This window comes from Tachysurus fulvidraco, chromosome 2 (assembly GCF_022655615.1).
Source record: "Tachysurus fulvidraco isolate hzauxx_2018 chromosome 2, HZAU_PFXX_2.0, whole genome shotgun sequence".
Classification (NCBI taxonomy): domain Eukaryota; kingdom Metazoa; phylum Chordata; class Actinopteri; order Siluriformes; family Bagridae; genus Tachysurus; species Tachysurus fulvidraco.
Window position 1 is genome coordinate 10,265,482 of NC_062519.1, and position 16,996 is coordinate 10,282,477.

Sequence of the window (16,996 nt, forward strand, 5' to 3'; positions counted from 1 at the left end):
TGTGTACGCAATTAAATTTAAAGGTAATGTGTCAAGACCCACTCAAGATGGCAAAATCTTGTATAAATAAATAACATATAAATAATACTTACCTTTATACCTTTACCTAAATATAGAAAAATGAACAATTGAGACATTATAGTCTAATATATTAACATTTTAAACCAGTTATAATGAATGTGTTAAGCCAGCCATAAAAACACAAGAAACTAGCCATCACAATTTGGCCCATATCAGTGTTGTTCAGGTCAATGATTGTCACTGTTTTAGCACAGTATTGGTACTGTTCAGCTGAACAACTTTGGTCTCTCTGTTGATCACTGTTACTCTGCTTCAGCTCGATGGTTATATACCAGCTGTATTGCACCATACATTAGACCAGGGGTCGGCAACCTTAAACCCTCAAAGAGTTCGTTGTACGGTGCAGTTTTCTGTTATGTATGCAACGTAATTATTGCACATCTACATTGTGATATTAATGCGGTAAACAGGAAACGAAATTACTTGCAGCCACGTTTTCTTTCATTTACACCAATTTATAATGTCAAACGTTTTGCATGTTTCAGGTACAACGAACAGCAGAAGTATGTGAAGTTGGATTGCATTGAAGAGATGTTCGACTTTATGCAATTTCATCTAAAAGGTTGTTTTTTTCTTCACTATTAAAATAACTAAGAATTTGACTAAAATCTGATAAATTCTTTGTATTGTCCAAGCTGTCATGTTGTTGACTCATTTCTGTACATGCCTTTATCATATAACTAATGTTTTCTAGAAGAGGACACATTGGAAAAAAAATGTAATAATATCCATATTTACATTCTGCTTGCATCATAAAGATATTTGTATTCTGTCATTTGTTGTGAAAGAAAGGCTGTCAACTAAAAAATAAATTTAAAAAAATCTTTTTTTTTTCTTTTCAGTCATTGAGAGATTTTGCTTGCCACCAGATGCAACAGTTACATACAATGATGCAACAGGAACAGAAGTCGATGCAGAGATATTCAGCGACCTCGTTGGACAAGGCAATGTGGTGCTGACTGTTTTCTCAAATGATGGTGAGTGTTATCAAGGCTAGTGTTATCAAGCAAATAAATCTAAGAAATTAGATTAAATTTCATATTTCTGATTATTGTGCTGTTCATTACAGTATTTGTAATATTTTAATACTTTAGATCATTTAATACTTGTCATTCTTTAGAATTTTCAGACTTTTTTTCCCATGTCTGAGAGTTCTGACACTAGTTTAGGTGTATCAACTGTAATCTTAGATGAGGTCCCTAACAAGAGACAAAGAAAAGAGGAAACCTCTGCACTGTCTGCAAAACAGGTTAGAACAAAGCTTTTTACATGAGTTTTTGTTCACCCAAAAATGTAAATGATGCTAAAATAAATCACCAAGCTAATTCTTATTTTATTTATTTATTGAAGCCATACTACAGGAGTATCAAGAAACAGAAATGCTTACAGATACCACAAGACAAATGGTTAACATACTGGTGGCTCATATGATTGATATGCATGGGTGTTTTTATTTACTTATTTTATAATTTTGTTTATACAAATAACTACATGGCCATTGTCTAAATAAATGATAACAAATTTGATATCTTTCCTTAGGCATCTCCCTACTAAACCTATCAGAGAACAGTATGCTCATGGCATAGTGGTGCTGTTCCCTTCCCTGAGAGATCCATATTCCAAGAAAGGCTATGTAAGTCATTTTCTGCATGACCCTTTCATTTTGAACTTGCAATGGTATTATATCTGTGACAGAAATTTTATTCTTTTAAGGAACATTTTTATGATGCTGTAAGCAACACAGGATACATTGCTTGGCATATGAAAACTGTCCACAGGAGGATTCGACGAGGATCTTTGCCACTAGACAGCCCTCATGATGTTTCTCCAGGAGGCCCAAAATGCCAAAAGGCTACTAATTTTGAAGGGCAACTTGATGGGGATGCTTGAAGAGAAGCTATGTCTTTGCTCAACCATACCACAGACAAGTTCCTAATATTCCAAAAGATGAGAGACCTTTCAGCATCACAAGAAGCTTGTTAAAGATCCAGGCTCTAGTGCTGATATCCTCTCCACCTTCCCAAGATTCCTAGATACAAAAGGGCTGGTCATTTTGGAATAAAATGTTTTAAAAGGCATGCAATTTTAGAATATTTTTTCAGTTTAATATCTTCTTTCTTAAAGGTGGATCAAGGCTTCACTCTCCTGTTTGATGCTGAGACATCATCCAGGCTGCTTCAGAGGTGGGGCACGTTCTTCAGGCTAAATGTCATTAAAGAGGCCAAGCAAGTTACTTCAACACCAGAGCTGAGTCAGTTGTTGCTATCAGCAGAACGTCCTGAAGGAAGTTATCTCCATGAAACAAGTATGTTGTATTTGATGAATTATTTATGCATATTTGCAGTTAAAATTACTGTTTTGTTTTAATGACAAAAACATTAAAATGAGCAAACAACCCTTGAGATGGATGTGTTCCAGATTAATTTTAAGAATTAAAAAAGTAAACTACATAGACACATAAGGTGAACGTTTAAAATGCTCTATATTTTGAAAGTATTTCATTTTAAGTTTTGCATTAATTCATGTGAATATTTCATGTGAATTTTTTTATCCAGTCTACGACCAGAAAATGGCATCTCTTCTTTTATTGATGCATCTCCTTCCACTACCACCAGGAGGAAAGAAGTCTCCAAAAATCATGTGCATGTGATGCTGCTGAAAGACAGTACAAACATTTTAATATCGTGTTGTGGGTTGCACAAACATGGAGATTAAAATCAAGACTTCAAATGCATTCACATATTTTACTAGCCACTGAGTTGTTTGAACAATCCTTTTTATAATGTTGTTCTCTCTGTAACTGGACATTGTGTCTAATATTAAATGTTCATTTTAACTTTAGTCATGCTGCAGTTTGGAGGAGCACCTCAACAGCAACCAGCATCAGCATCCGTACCTCCTTGCTGTTGGACGCCAGAAAAGCAAGATCCACAGCTTCTACATCGCCCTGGATAAGCATCTCATCCCATGCCAGGCAAACCGCTCCCTTGGAGCATTTGATGAACTTTTCAAGGCACATTTTGTGTTTAATTTGTCCTATGATTGTGCGCTTGTAAACTTTTACACATTCCTGCAAACGACCGTGTACAACATTGATGTAGGGAAAATGAAGGAGTCTCCCAGGGTTAGAGATTTGAGAGCCAGACTGCTTAACCAGACAGTAAGCTTAACTTAGTCGGGCAGTATGATATTGAGAGAATGCTGATCTGTTTTATTTGTCAAAAACAGAGCCCAGTCAGTCAACAGTTGATTTTGCATTTAAGAGGTGAACATAGTTACTACCCTGGATCTAAGTTCAAATTAATTTGTTCTCAGCAAGGTTGTAGGCATCAGTTCCAAACGTATGCAGGTTTTCGTAAGCACCTTAATAGTGTTCATTGCAATGTTCAGCTGATTGCTCAAAGTTCAACTGTTGGATGTTCTTCAAGTGAGCCAGTTGCAAGCTCATCTCATGTAGATGCTTTGGAGGACCTTATGGATCCCCAGCATCAGTCTCCTTGTTCCAGTGCTATCAGAGAACAATGATTTAGGGCTTACTAAAAATTCAACTAAAGAATTGTGTGAATCCATAATGGCCAAAATACAAGTAAGTGGGATTCCAAACAGTTTAGTGTCCTCAATTGTGGGAGATTTAGAGGCGCTAACAGATGAGCTTCACTCACAAACAAAGCATAACATACTCTCTGCTTTGCCTACAAATGACCCCTGCAAACCTATAATAAATGAATTGTTTGAAAAATGAGAACCCATTCACAAATCTGAATACCAAATGGAAAAATGGGGAGTTGTAGAGCCCGTTGAGATAAAACTAGGTGTGTGGTATGACAACAGGTTGAATCAGAAATCTGGCACTTATGACCAAGTACCAGTGAATGATACTTTTTATATGTGCCAATTTTAGAAATATTGAAATTCATGTGCAGTAATCCAGAAATTTGTCATCTCCTAAGGAAAGATTATAGATGAGAGTCTGAACTTTTTACAGAGTTTAGAGATGGAAGTCCAAATCCAAATATACTATGATTATTTTGAAACAGCAAACCCCCTTGGCTCCAAACGTTGTATCCACAAAATTGGCTGTCTTTATTTTATTGTAAGAAACTTGCCCCCAAAATTTAATTCGGTTCTTATGAACATTCATTTGTTAGTACTTTTTCACGCAAAAGATTTAAGCAAGTACAGTTTTGATGTTATACTGGAACTGTTGATAAAGTATATTAAGATACTAGAAAGCCAGGGATTAAGTCTGTCATTCTCAGATGAGCAGATATATGGCACCATCACACAAATCACTGGTGATAATCTAGGGATGCACTCGATTCTTGATTTTAATGAGTCATTTACAGTTTTTCTCAATCGATTTGGTACATTTATGGTACATTTTGGTACACAGAAATAAATGAAAATACATGTTTTACAGGTGTACAACAAAAAGTTGTCACCCCACACACACAAATATATATATATATATATATATATATATATATATATATATATATATAATATGCGCATATGGAAATAAGTACATGGGTAAATAAAAAATAAAGTGATAAATGTACTGCATTCATTGAATAAATTATTTAATTGATCATGCCTCTCAATTACATCTGGCTAGGGAATTTCATCAACATCACAGAAAATATTTTCACGAGTCATGCATCGTGGGGAAAAAACGCCTTGAATGCTGTATCCATCCTTGACATGCTTGTGCCCCAATATCTCCACAGGCCTCTTTCACCGCTTGAAGAAGACTTACTTGGTTGTAAGGGTTGCGATCATGTACTTTCCATCTCCAAGGGGAGAAGAGTTCCTCAATTGGATTCAGGAAAGGAGAATATGGTGGAAGAAACACCATCCTGAATTGTGGGTGATTCTCAAACCACTCTTGCACTAGTGCTGAATGGTGGAATTGGACATTGTCTCAAACAACTACAAAATTTCGCACCGTTTGATCCTGATCACCCAGCGGAAAGAGGATTTCATTGAGGAGGTTTAAAAAATATAGGAGCCTTGCTGTGTTGTATGGTCCCAAGACAGCATTGTGTGCCACAACACCAGTTGTAGAAATTGCTGCACAGAGAGTGATGTTGCCTCCTCTTTGTACAGGGACATTGACTGTAGCATGATGGCCAATCTCATTTCTCCCTCTTTTTTTTTTTTTGAAGATTGAAGCCTGCTTCATCAATATACAGGTACTCATAATGAGTTGTACTGCTATCCAACTCCAAGATTCTCTAGAGTAAAAAGAACACAAGGTAAAATATAGTAAATTTGTGTTTTACAGTAATGGCATTGATTGCAGTCAATACTACTGTGAAATTGTTGCTGAAGTTTGAGTTCACATTTTGAAGCAGCAGTATACATAGATATGCCTAAATCTTTTCACATATAGTAGCATGGAATAGTTTATGGACACATACTTAAAATTCAGGAAAAATATATCTTTGAGTTGACGGTAAAATTGCAGTAATTGGGTTGCACATACTTGAACTAACTGGAATCGCAACTCCTTCACTCTAAGAGTTTCTCTCAAAGGGCACTTTGTATACTTGCTTCATTCAGATAGCATTTCTTCCTAGAACACGGTCAATTGTGGAGCGACTGCATTAGTGGATACTGTGGAACAGTTGATTGTCCTGTGTTTTTCTTTGAGGCGGAGGGTGTTGTTCTGGACCACCATGTCAACAATGGCATGCTCTTGTTCAGCTGAAAAAAGTCCTGTACGTCCACCTGAATGTTCTCTAACTTCAATTCTGAAAGGTTTGGACAAGCAGGAACATTTACTGTAGAGATCTAGACCTATGTCAAACAAGACTACATGGACTCTCATTGTAAAAGTAGAATGATATAGTTACTTACCGGTTTTCCCTCTGAAATGCACGGATAATTGAAGCCACTGTGGATCTGTTTATATTGGGCTCAGTGAGAGACCATGATTTATGACATGGTCAATAAGTGTAGTTCTGATTTCATTTGAAACACGTGTGTAACCTACCCCAATTCTACCTCTCCTCCCTCTTCTTCCTCTTTGCCCTCCTCTTCTTCCCAGTCCACCTCTTCTTATATTTTCTCTTTCCACTTTACCATTGCACTCCAATCTATCCAACTCTTCTCCTATTCCTACATCCTCAGCTCTTCTCGCTCTTCCTCCTACACCTTCAGCTCTTCTTTCTCTTTCTCCATCTCCTCTTCCTCTTCTCCCTCTACCCTGGCCACCACCTCTCACTCTTAAACCTCTTCTGTTTCCACTGCTCATACTTCTTTTTTTTGTCTTACTGTATCTCCTCATTTGTCTTCTTTGTTTTTCTTCTCTTCCCCTTTTGTAGTTGTTGTAATTACGTAAGACAGCTGTGTGAACAATTAGGAAATTGGCTTTTTCTGTGTTGAGTGGATTACAAACTCATCAGATAACAATTTGGCGTTAATTGAAGACACGAGGTGTGCAACTGACTATTTTACAATTCAGAGTTTTGTTTGTTGTGTTTTGGAAATGGTACAAAAATGCTTGTGATCTTTGTGAAGAACAATGAAAAAGTTACAAATGTTTTTCCTGATATATTAAAGATTTTGTTGGCTGTATGAACTGCTGTGATAAAATTAGGGATTTTTGTGCACAGTGTTTTGAGAAAATTATGCTTTTGATTTGTGATTTGTATGAAATGAAGGAGAATTTGCTATCTGTTTAGGACAATTACAAAGTGTACTGATCACTGTGTTAACTGTTTTGAGAGCTGTTACCTGAGTTTGGAGAAATGTACCTAGTCGATTGAGAAACTGTAATACACTGAAGCATTTTCATGTTAACAGTAACTACTCCTTCGATATAATGCATGACCTCCTTAAAGGCATGGCTCAATACGAAATGAAATTGCTTTTTGGTCATCTCACACAACTTTATATCTAAAGAGGATTTACTTTCAAGAATTTATTCTTTTGATTATGGATTTTTAGAACGTAAAAATCGCCCCACAATGGTTATTTTGGAGAGTGCTGGTAATAGCATTGGTTTAAATTCCATCCAGACATTATGTCTTGTGAAAAATCTGCTAGGTTAGGAGACATTGTTCCTCCAGGACAGAAGAACTGGAGTTTGTTGCTTCTGTTACTTCAAATAATGAACATACTGTAGTGTTTTCACCTCGTCTCACTTCAGACTTGACAGTGTATTTGAAGCACTTGATTGCTGACCACCACAAACTATTTAAGAATTTGTATCCACATAAATATTTGCTTCCCAAGCATCACTACATGATTCATTACCCCTCTTCTATAAGGAAAATTAGCCCCTTATTATATATGTGGTCAATGAGACTTGAATTGAAACATAAAATGTTCAAAGAGTTCTTTAAAAATTAAAAAAAAAAACATAACGAAGTCCTTAGCTAAAAAGCATCAGATGGCCATTGCTTACCATTGGGAAATCTTTACCCTCAAACATAATGAGTTTGGGCCAATTAAATCATTTTCCATAGAAGATGAGAATGCTCAACTGCTTGAAATATTCCTATCGAAAGATGTTTTCTCAACCAGTTGGGTTAAAGTTGATGGTGTAGAATACAGAGCTGGACTTGTGGTGTGCAGTGCAATAGAAGATGAAATGCCAGTCTTCTGTCAAATAAGTGACGTACTTTTGGTTGACAATCACATTTATCTGTTGGCAAACAAACTATTCACAAAGAATTTTGATGAGCAACTTCATGCATTCAGATGTTCATGGAATTTTGTGCTGTAGTTTATTTAACATTATTTTGTACATCTTATCTTATTATAACCACCTAAAACATGCAACTCAACAGTTTTTTCTGTATCCCTTTGTGTTATTTTAACACTTTTTGGAGTCAGACTAGTAACTCCAGCATAGTGTTAAATATTTAAGTATTTAGAAAGTGTTAATTTAACTCCAGAGAGTGTGGAGCTATATAAACTCTGGAAAAAGTGTTTAAATCAACTCTGTGAGAGTTCATTTAACACTGGACTTTTTGCTGTGTATAACTACACTTACTATATATTCACTTAATATGCAATATTCAATTTTATAATTTTGTACAGAAAATATTTGTTTATTTTTCTTATTCTGAAGACGCGTCTTTGCACACTGACCTATCTATCCATCCTCCTTCTTTCCTCTTTCCACCTGCCTATGCAAAACCAAACATTGAAAAACACAGCACAAATCTTGTTATTTTCAGAAAACCACTAGAGTTTATTAACATTTCTGGCATTTAGCAGACACACTTAACCAGAGTAACTTAAATTTTATTTAAATTTATACAACTGCGCAATTAAGGGTTAAGTGCCTAGCTCAGGGGCCCGGCAGAGGCAGCTTGGTGGACATGGGATTCTAATTCATGACCTTCTGATCAGTAGTCCAACACCTTAACCACTGAGTTACCACATCCCCAAATAATATTTACATTTTAACTATTTGTTCCCTGTATTAAATTGAAAATTACACAAATGGGAAAATGACTATCGTTTTATTCCCCCTTTTTAAGGAAACAAGCTTTCAGCTTTCACTATTTAACATTAATAAGAATAGATTAAACATGTGGAACTTTAACACTGTTAAAGTTCCTCGGCTGCAAAAGGGTCCCTTTTAGTCTATGCCATTTTTTAATCAACTAATCATATGGCAGCATTGCAATACATAAAATCATCCAGATTTTAGTTCCTTTTAATGTTTACATCAATGGCATGATTGTTGGTGCCAGAAGGGTCTCCTAAGATTACCTTTAGCAGTCTCTAGAGTTTAATAAGACTGGTGTAAACTTTATATAGATTAAAAACTCAGTAAAGAAAAAAATATCTTGTGAGTAGCAGTAGGATGAATATCCAAGTCTGAATTTGGCAATAAAAGCATGAATCAATGGAAACAACATGCCTTGTGTCAACAGTCCAGACTAATGGAAGTGGTGTAATAGTGTGGCAATTTTTTTTTTGAAAACGCTTCAGACCTATTATTACAAGTCAATTGTCACTTGAATGCCATAGTCTGTTTGTGTAATGTCACTGACCATGTGCATCTCTTTATGGCCACAATAGACCTTATGGCTATTTCCAGCATTATAATCCCCTATGTTACAAAACATAATACGTCTGAAATTGGTTTCCTAAATAACTATAAGTTCGGTGTTCTTTATTGGACTTTCCATTCACTAGCTATGAATCCAATCCACTATTAGAATGTGCTAGAAAGGGAGATTCACAGCAATGAAGTGCAAATGAACAATCTACAGGAATAGTGTCATACAACATTTGCAATATCTTCTAGAATTCATGCCATGGAGATTTGGGACTGTTTTGAGAGCAAAGGGAGGTCCAAATCTATCTAAAAGCTGCTGATCTACCTACATCTTTCTCCACAGGAAAACGTTTTAATATAATGCTTATATTCATATTCTCTACCATGTTAGTAAAAATTAATAAAACATTTTTTCACAATTTTGGAAGTTTTATAAAAATTAATTCAAGCAGAAAATGTTAAGTAATATGTAATCACCCCTTAGTGTGAATTATTGTTTAGCAGCAGTTACTGATTTGAATTTTTTTCAGATCCTTTGGCCATTTTCCTCTATTCCTCAATGCAAATCTTCTACAATTCTAAAACATTATATGGATAATATTTGCAGACAGTCAGGACATGTTCAGTTCATGCCACAAATTTCATTCAATAATCTTTGGGCATTTAAGTCTGGTCATTGATTTAACTAGTCCAAAATATATAAATATATTTTATCTGCTCTGCTCTGGCTCATAGACCTGTTGGAGCTTATATTTTCACTTTATATGTAGATGCATGGCTGACTGAAACAGATTCTGTCAACTATTTGCTGACATTTGGCATCATTCATATTGCCTGTGATAGCAACAAACTTTTCATCATGCAGAAAACCTGGGTCTACCTCACCTACCTGGGTGATGGGCCGTACTAACTAGTTTGGACTAAAAATTTTGCTTTGCTTTTTAGAACAAACGGCTCAAATTAAGTATAAAAAATCTAAAGTGTTTCTAAAATGTTTTTTTCTCAAAAATGATTTCATTTTATTGTTCCCCCATGCAGGTTGGATCTGTGAATAGATGATGATATTGTTGATGTCTGTATGATGATGTTGATGCCAAGTGACTCTGATATATCAAGATAAGCTAAGCCAGGCTTAGATAAGATAAGATATGAAATTTTATTGATCCCATAGTGGGGAACTTTACCTATCACTGCAGCTCACAGACAGTTCTCAGATAGTATATACTAAATATATCTCCACACTCATCCCTGGGCTCACTGTGTGATACCATTTGTTTATTCACTTTTGGCCCTGTCTTGTTTTGGCTTAGACATTCTGTTCTGTTCTGATAAACATGTAGCCCAGAAACTTTTGTAACAAACTCATCAAACCGTCAGTTTGTTTCTGCTGCCATCTTTTGTATTCAACATTAAATACAGTGGGTAAAATGAGTATTGAACACGTCATCTTTTTTCAGTAAATGTATTTTACTCATTTACAAATTTTCACCAGATGTCGGTAACAATAACAAAATAGATTTAGTGGAAAAACATAAAACATTTTTTGTTTATCATATATAGGTAAGGTTTGTTTCAGACGATGCTCATGAGACAGAGTACCACAAAAATTCATTGTGTGCTATGCTGTCGTTTTAAAGGTTTCCTCTGACAGTAAATTAAGTTTGTAAAAGGTACTATATCTGCCAACAAATACTGTTATAGACAACTGGACAATGAAAGAATGAGCTCAAAATTTAAAAAAAAATTAAAATTAAAATTTTATTGTGACACACTAATAATTGGCATTATATGTGTGAGAAATACTCACTGGCTTGCATCAGTCCCTGATGGCCAAACACCTGGGAGAAGGTAGCAGAGCTGCAAATCAGCGTGTCTTTCATGACTTGCATTCAAATGTGTGATGGCTTGTAAAGCTGCAGTTGATGGGAATGCCAACCTTTTTCCAAACAGAATGTGAATGTCAGCAGAAAAACACAGCTATGTAGGACACTGCATGAAAAGCAGCACTCTTACTGTTCAGAACAGGAAGGCACACTCCTCACAAATAAAACATGGGGAATAAGTGTGTAATAGAGAGCCACACCAGAAGTAATGATGCCTTGCCTGTTAAAGCTGCTACCACCTCTCAGCATTTGTATCCTGGATTTTGGCTTCACTGCTGGATCAGTCAGGCTCAAAGCTAAGATTGCTTAAGCTATTTGCAAGTTATTTTTCACTTTCAAGGCATACAGTTATCAACACACAGACTTACTGTATACTGCATCACTATTAGTTGTGCTCTGATCTGTTGCTATGTACCCTTCTGTCTCCACCTTCTCTTCCTCTGCTTTACACCTCCCTTCACCTTAATCTCTCTCTCTCTTGCTGTTTCTCACTGCTGTGCTGGTATTTATAACAGTATGGTGTAAAGTCCAAAACCCACCCCAAACCAATCCTTCTCAGTAATACAACAACTGCAGGGAATGCTTTCTGTTGTTGTTTGTTTGCTTGATTGTTTTTCACAACTCCAGCTCTTCCATTTTCGTCCAGAAGAGGGGTAAAATCAAAGAAAACACCAATTTGCCTCTGTTTACCCTAGATGTGTCATTGCAGTGTTCTGTTTAGACATGCAGAAAAAAAGTGAAGTCTTGGCAACAATCCAATTTTTTTTGCACAAATCCAGGTTTCTAATGGCATGGTGAAATAAAACACTGTTGGTGCATGCAATTGTTATTTTTTTGGAACACTTGCCATGTATTCATAAAGAGTTCAGTTTGCACTTTGTCAGGAAAAAAGGGTGCCACTGATGCTGGCTTTTATTTATTAGCAACATTTTCCTTAATAGGACAGTTAAATAGTTAAAGTGAAGATTATGTTAAACTTCTTTTACCTGTGTTGATTTATGCTGGAGATCCATCAATTGCTCAGATGTTAAGAGTGTTGCATCTTGCTTCATCTTCAGATGTCGGCACAACAGTATAGCACACAGAGGCCACTCTGGATACAATACGGTGCTATTTTTTTCTCACCTGTCCATTCTATTTTCAAATGTTTGCTCCCTGGACAATAAACTGGACTAGGTCAGACTCAAACACGCTACACTGCGTTTAGAAACTGCTGTATCTTTGTTTGACATGGCTCAGCAACAGAGTTCCAGACGCCGGCATTCAACTAGATGGGCTCACCTTGTTTCGTGCCCGAAAGAAATGCATCTCTGTGCGGTAAGGCTTGCGGTGTGTGTTTACATCAACAAGGAATGGTGCAAGAACTCTGCGCTTGATTCTAACCACTGTTCATCATTATTGCAGTTTGTGACTGTTTGATACATTCCATATTATTTACCATGGTTTTCATTGTCTTAGTGTACAATGCTTGAACAGTCCCCTAGCGCTAATGCTACAGAGGCTCTATGTGAACTCTATGGGGCTATTAGCGATCTGCAGAATGCTCACCCCGAAGGACTGTTTATCATCACCGGAGATTTCAATCATTCATATGTAAAATCAGTGCTCCCTAAATTCCATCAGTATGTGGACTTTGCAACGAGAGGGGAAAACATGCTGGATCTTGTTTACATAAACATTCCCGGCACGTTTCAAGCAGCGCACCACCCCCACCTCGGCTACTCAGGCCACGTCTCTGTTATGCTAATTTCAGTATACAGAACACTCGTTAGATGCTCTAAACCGGTTATAATGCATTTAAAATCCCGGCCAGAAAGAGCAACGCATACAGGCGATCACGAACTACAAGAAAGCTTCACCTGCCTGTGATAGTGACGCCTCCATCCCAGATGCACTGAACTAAGCTCGGTTTGAAGTGCAGAACAACGTACTCTAGCTGTAAGGAAGACATCCCTCCCCCCAAACAATCAGGTACTGTACTCTGTATATCAGACTCCTCAATAACTGAACTGAACTGAACCGAGCACAACACACAAACATGTACAATAAACTGTATGTACTTACCTACACCAAATACACAGTCTTCCATCATACATCCATGTATACAGCACCACCCATATCAAACTGTTTACATGCTGTTTTTGCACACTGTTTTTGCTCTTTGCACATGCTGTCTTGCACATTTCATTTGATTGCTGTTTTGCACAATTCATTACAATACCTCATATAACTGCTGCTACTATATTAATTGTTCATTCCAGTATTTCTGCAAATGTAACGTAGAACAAACAGTATTTTCTCTGTTCAGCGCTGATTTTGTGTATTGACTTTTAGGTATAATGTCTTGTTTGTTTGCACTGTCTTTTTGTCTTTTGTCTTACATTGTTTGCAGCAGGTTGCACAGATGCACTTTGTGTCTATAGCTAACCTACTTAAGTCCTTATCTCTGTCTTTGTTCAATGTAGCACCATGGTCCTAGAGAAATGTTGTCTCATTTCGCTGTGTACTGCAACAGCTTTATATTGTTTAAATGACAATAAAAGCTTCTTGACTTGACTCTTGACTTGATATTTTTCTTTACTGTTTCCAAATCTGTATAAACGGACATCTCTGGAACTGCCAGGAACAGTGACATGAAATGCTCACAGTGTCACAGAATTCAAATGAAAGCTTTAAGAAGGCACCAGGTAGCCTAAGCCTGCTGGAATTAATTTGCCCCCTCTTTAACTGAGAGCCTACTTGGATCAAATCCTCTTTTAACATGAAGTCATAAAGATAGTAGTCTTTCGTGTGTGCAGGGAAGAGCCACAGTACTCCTCCCATGTAGTCCCCTGCACAAGAGCTTTTGGCATCTTTACATGAATTTCTTTATTATTATTATTATTATTATTATTATTATTATTATTATTATTATTATTGGTGTCAGACAACAGATATCTCAATAGACATCTTAACCAAATTCTAATTTTTATTAGAAGCTTTGAATGCATTGAAATTTATGAATGCATTGTTATTGCACATAATATAATGAATAGTGTACATATTATAATGAATTCATTGACTGGGGAATCACTCAATAAAAACCTACAGAAGGTTTCTGACATGCACTAACATGAAATGTTAACTAGAAAATGCAATAATAATCACAAATGTGAGGGGGCATGGTGTTGCAGTGGGTAAAATTATTGCCCTACAGATGATGACTAGGATCCTGACTAGAGGTCATTGGTTGAGTTTTGCATCCCCCTTAAATTAGGTTTCCTCCTAATGTCCAAAAACATGCAAGTGGACAGATTAGCTATGTTCATTTGCCCCATGGGTGAATGAGTGTATAATTATGTGTGTGTGATCGGTGCCCTGTTGTGGTTCTATTCTGGGTGATTTCTCCCACCATACACCCAGTGTTAGCAGAATTCTCTCACTGTCCTTCAAACTGTTGTAGACATTAATTACATTTATTTTGCAAGGTCTGCTGTATTAATTTATTATAGGTGATATTTATTAGATGGCCATATGAGAGTTTCTGACAGATAGTTAAAACATGATTGCAATTATATTCACTTATAACTGTTTTCCATGATTAAACTATGAAGCCACCTATGTAGATTCAGGGCATTTTAAAGTGAAATAGGCCTAACAAGTGACATCTCTTGTGGAAGATTTTTGAGCCAACCACCTTTCAGTGAATGTGTAGGGTTGGTTTATTATGTTTCGTTTATATAAACCTTGGGATGGTACCCTTTAATACAATTTTACAATCATTTACAGATTAATACAATCTCTCACGGTGTTTAATTATTTGGGGTCAACTTTCCAGTGCAATGGGAAGTGTGGAAAAGAGGTGAAGAGGCTACTGCAGGCGGGTATGAGTGGGTGCAGAACAGTGCCAGGAGTGTTGTGTGACAGAAGAGTGCCAGCGAGAATCAAAGGAAACAAGACAGTGGTGAGACCAGCTATGCAGTATAGGTTAGAGACTGTAGCACTGAGGAAATGACATGAGGCAGAGATGGAGGTAAAAAGGAATGTTGTCTTTAGAAGTGACAAGGATGGACAGTATTAGGAACAAGCACATCAGAGGGACAGTGGTTATATTGGCAGAAAGTGTTGGAGATGGAGCTGCCAGTAAAGAGTTCAAGAGGAAGGTCAAAGAGGAGATATATGGATGTGTTAAAAGAGGACATGAATTTAGATGTAGATGTACGTAAAAAAAAACAGAAGTAGAAAAAGATAGGGTAAAGACAAACCCATTCACACTGCCAAACTTTGGGAACTGCATCTTTAATTTAAAGAATGCCATTTTATTTATTTTCTCTAAAAGAACACTGGCCAATCCCAATGAGAGGGTGTACATTCCAAATTTGGAAGAGTAAGGACACATTGATAGTTATTTTAAGGCCTACCAGCCAGCATGGATTGATGATTCCTTTTTTTTTTTCATGGCGCCTTTCAGAAGGTCATCTTACAATATACAGGTCACTGCATAAAACAAAACACATAAACAAATAGCATATACATATAAAGTGCATTTAAGTCTCAATAAAACATGTTATAAGAAAGCCTGTATCAAAAGATGTCTTAAGATGCGTTTTAAAAGTCAACAAGCACTCGCTATTGCGAACATCGAGGGGAAGAGAATTCCATAGGCGGGGGGCAACATAACTACAAGATCTGGCACCCATAGTAGTAAGTTTAATCTGAGGTTGTAGATGAAGATCTGAGTGCACGTGAAGGAGTGTAAACCTGGAGAAGTTGAGTAAGGTATTGTGGTGCAAGATTATGAAGTGCCTTATAAGTGAGTAGCAGGATTTTAAACTGAACTCTATATTTTACTGGAAGCCAATGCAATTGCTGGAGAACCGGAGAAGTGTGATCAGTATAAGGTGTTCTAGAGAGAACACGAGCTGCATAATTCTGAACCAGTTGAAGGTTCTCATGTAAAGAGAAACAGTTAGATTTGGACACAACAGATCTAGTGCCAACAACCAGAGCCTCAGTTTTATTGCCATTTACCTTCAAAAGGTTCGCTGAGAGCCAGTCTTTAATTTCAGCTAAACAGTTTGACAAAGACGGTGGAGGAAAAGTAGCAGTGGGTTTGGCAGACAGGTAGAGTTGGGTGTCATCCGCATAGCAGTGAACATTAGTACCATATTTCCTTAAGATATCACCAAGAGGAAGCATATATATATAATGAAAAGAAGTGGGCCCAAGACAGAACCCTGGGGAACACCAGTGGTGACTGTAGATGTTCTTGAACTAAAACCTTTTAATTGAATACGCTGACTGCGCCCAGATAGATATGATCTAAACCAAGACAGAACAGTGCCAGCAATACCAATGGAAACTAATCTGTCAATAAGTATGTTATGTGAGATGGATTGGTGGGGTCTAGATGTCTTCTTTGCTGTTTTCCTTGTGGCATGCCAAATATAAATATGAAAGGATGTTTGACATTATGAAGTGCACTGAAGCCACTTAACAGTTTGGTGAAGTCATAAGTTGATGACACTGGAACACTGGGGTGTTAGAGCTCGCATCTGGCATTATTCAATACTCATAATCGCCAGAGATGGAGCAAGGCTGCCTTCTACTCCTAAGTTCAAATTTTAGCTGAATGCTACTGTTTGAGGGCTGAAGGGACCAGTGGAAATGGGTATTGATATTTGACCATTACTCAATTATATTAGTTCTATGGCACAGTCATAACAGTGGAGCAGAAGCAGAGTGTTAGCCTTGTATTCACTGAAGACATCTAGATGTTCATGATATTCTGAATGGATATTCAAGTGGTGTCTTTCTGCTATTGTCAGTGCTATCATGAGCTGAGGTACTGGAAACATTATTCACGAGTGCAAATTCATAAAGCAAGTAAACTTCTTTGTCTCACCTCTACACGTCTCTGATCATCACCTGGTATCCTTCACCATCACTCTACCTATCCTACCTAAAACTACCTCTCACCCCCTCACTCTTACCCGCCGCAATCTTCACTCTGTCTCCCCTTCATCTGTAG

At 37.0% G+C, this 16,996-nt stretch overlaps 1 long non-coding RNA gene across 1 annotated transcript; it reads left to right on the forward strand.

Annotated features, from left to right (window-relative positions):
- Positions 1 to 1,477: 1,477 nt before the first annotated feature.
- Positions 1,478 to 4,562, forward strand: LOC113641336. Its single transcript, XR_007138615.1, has 4 exons — positions 1,478 to 1,714; positions 1,795 to 2,386; positions 2,637 to 2,746; positions 2,924 to 4,562. It is a non-coding gene; the product is annotated as an uncharacterized LOC113641336 (long non-coding RNA).
- The last annotated feature ends 12,434 nt before the right edge of the window (positions 4,563 to 16,996 follow it).